Below are 2,846 nucleotides of genomic sequence, written 5' to 3' on the forward strand. Positions count from 1 at the left end.
ACATATAATCTAAACACACATGTGGTGTAATTATACATGAGTATAACATTTTAAGAACTTATTGATAAATATTAATTTAAATTAAAAGATAAATTGACATCTAGAACAAATTTCTAGAGTAAAGCAATGATGTAATTATTTCTAATATTCATATTCTTTTAATTAATAAACTTTTTTTAACAAAGGAGTTAATAAAATGATTTTTTAATTACTTTAAATGTATCGAGTGTCGTGTAAGAGGATGGAATTCCGGATTTCAATATAAAAAAGAGACAACATTATATAGCAGCCAATAGAAATTGCCCACGAATACACGAACTGTGTGTGAGAGCATATCCTCTTCCTTATGTGGCACCTCTATCCCACTCCCTCTCTCCCCCCGGCGGAATTTTCCTAATCCTGCCTTTTCCACTTACTCATGTAAGTATTATTAAAAAAAGAAGACAAATAGATCTTAAGTGATTAATTAATTTAAATTAAATTTTAAAATTTTAAATTTTAAAAATTTATAAATTTAATTCTCATTTTTATAATTTTATTGTAATAAATTTACAACTCATATTTTAAATTTTACATGAATAAAAAAATAAGTAATTTTTTTTTAAATTTAAAATATAAATTATAAATTAATTGTAATGAAATTATAAAATTAATAGTTTAAGTTATAATTTTTAAAGTTTAGTACTTTGAACTTTCTTTGAGTTAATTGGTTGCCATTCTCTCAGAATAAATCTTGTAAATTAAAAATGACAGCAAACAAGAGCTGGGCCTAGCCAAAAAAAAATTGATCTCTCACAGTCAACACCATCGCTAATTAAAATTCAAAGAAAAGATGTTCATTTTATGTCAATTTCTATAATATTAACAAACTAATTCTGTTTATGAAAATTTCTGTTATGTCAGTTAATGGAGCCCTGACTCAAATTTATTAAGAATAATTACTGGAGCCGCGGAATCAAATGAACGCGCTTTTTTGGGGTGGCTTTGTCTATATAAAGCAGGTGTCCCGTCGCAGAGGCTCATTTCAAGCTCCAAACTCGAAAGTGCAGTGAAAGGAAGAAAAAAGGCATCTTTTTGTTGCTTTAGGGCATCTGAATATGTCGGCTATGGTTGAGATGTGTGTGGGAGAGCTCTCAAAGCTCAGAGACAAGCTGCTTTCTCCCACTCCAACCCCACCTCGTCCTCCTCCTCCAAATCCAAGGAATCATCTTCACGATCTCCTCAATCTCCTCGAAACCAAACCATTCTCAAAATACGCCACCCGTCGAGATGTCAGAATCCACTGTCTCCCTGCTCATGGATCGCTTTGCTCCTTGCTGATATACTCGTGTCTTTCTAGACATTCTGTGTTTATATGTATGCATGTCTATCAGTTTATTTGGTTAGATCCAGGAAAGTGTAATTAGTACCAAGTTTCTGTGAAATTAATGTAAGTTGTATGGTCCTGTCAGAGTCACTTGGGTATATGTTCCTCATCACCTGCGTCATCTCTGTCTCTCTGATTCGTTTCTGGACTCTTCGAAATTTTGCAGGCGATTAACAGAAAACTTGGGTGTCTTTTTTGCTTATCCCAACTTGACACGGTTCTTAATGTTTTTTGGAGTTCGATGTTGCGGGATTGATTCCTTGAAAACGAAAGTTTGGTGTGTCGTGTTTTTGTCAGAAACAGGGTAAGCATTTGGAAAATTTGATCAAATTCTTATAATCTTGATTAAGTATCCAAGAACAATTTGACAGAACACGGTCGCTCCCGTGGCGAAAGGTAATAGAAGCCAGAGAGTCTCGTCTGAACTTAATTGATCGAATTACTAAAAAAAAAGGAAAATTAAAAAAAATTATGCATAAACTGTGCTTAACTATTTCTTGCTCGAGCCTGAAAATCCGAGCCTTCTAATGAGACAGAAATCTAGTCATGATGGAGACTCTCCAATAGGAACATCTAAATCTAACAATAGAAATTCCAAATTCTAAATGCTATAAGGTTTTGGCCGGCCGGCCTTCTTTCTTCCTTGTTACTTTTTTTGTTGGGATAAGTAAGTTTGCCATTAAACAATCAAACCAAAAAAAAAAAAAAAACCCTCCGTTGTTTGTGAGACAAATTGCCACGTCTTAACACAGAAAGCCACATTGGCTGTTTGATGTCTTTCCTTACAAGTGGAATCTGGCAAAACCGTATGTTAAATTTGGCTGCATCAACCACATTTCAAAATCGTTCAATTTATACTCTCCTTCTGACATTAAAAACTATGTTATACTCATTTATTAAAAAAAAAAAAGTGTTGAATTGGTTTGTATATTTTAAGGAAAAAAAATATAAAATTTAGAGTTTAGGCATCTCTTAAAAAATATAATTTAACCCTCATTTTACCATGACAAATGCAAATAGGCTAGGCTAATATTTGGGAGCACAAGCTAGAGTTTATATGTTTTTTGAACCCGCTGACAATTCAAACTCTGCGTATCAGTGTTATACGAGATTTATATATCTTTTGAACCCTGTGAGCGTAGTCTCACAAGTTTATTGCTAAGAGTATGAGTAGCAGAAACTTCATATCAGAGTAAAAGAGGAGCAAGAGAGGACATGGACAAGCATTTTGAGGAAGTTTACTTTGTTCTTCCATTGGCCAGAACTTGACAATGATATGGTACATCGACTCAAAGAAGTTTGGAAATTGTTACTTTGTGGTACAGGATTTTTCTCATCGAGATATTTTTCAAAAAAACAAAAAAAAATACCAATTTCATCAGACAACGACTGAAAAATAATAGAAAAAGGTTTTTAAAAAGGGGGGGGGTTCACTTCTCTATGGATATTGTTGCAGTTTATCTTGTGAGAATAGAGAGAA

This window comes from Prosopis cineraria, unplaced genomic scaffold, assembly GCF_029017545.1.
Source record: "Prosopis cineraria cultivar Desert tree isolate PC_DT_omini unplaced genomic scaffold, ASM2901754v1 PC14, whole genome shotgun sequence".
Lineage (NCBI taxonomy): Eukaryota > Viridiplantae > Streptophyta > Magnoliopsida > Fabales > Fabaceae > Prosopis > Prosopis cineraria.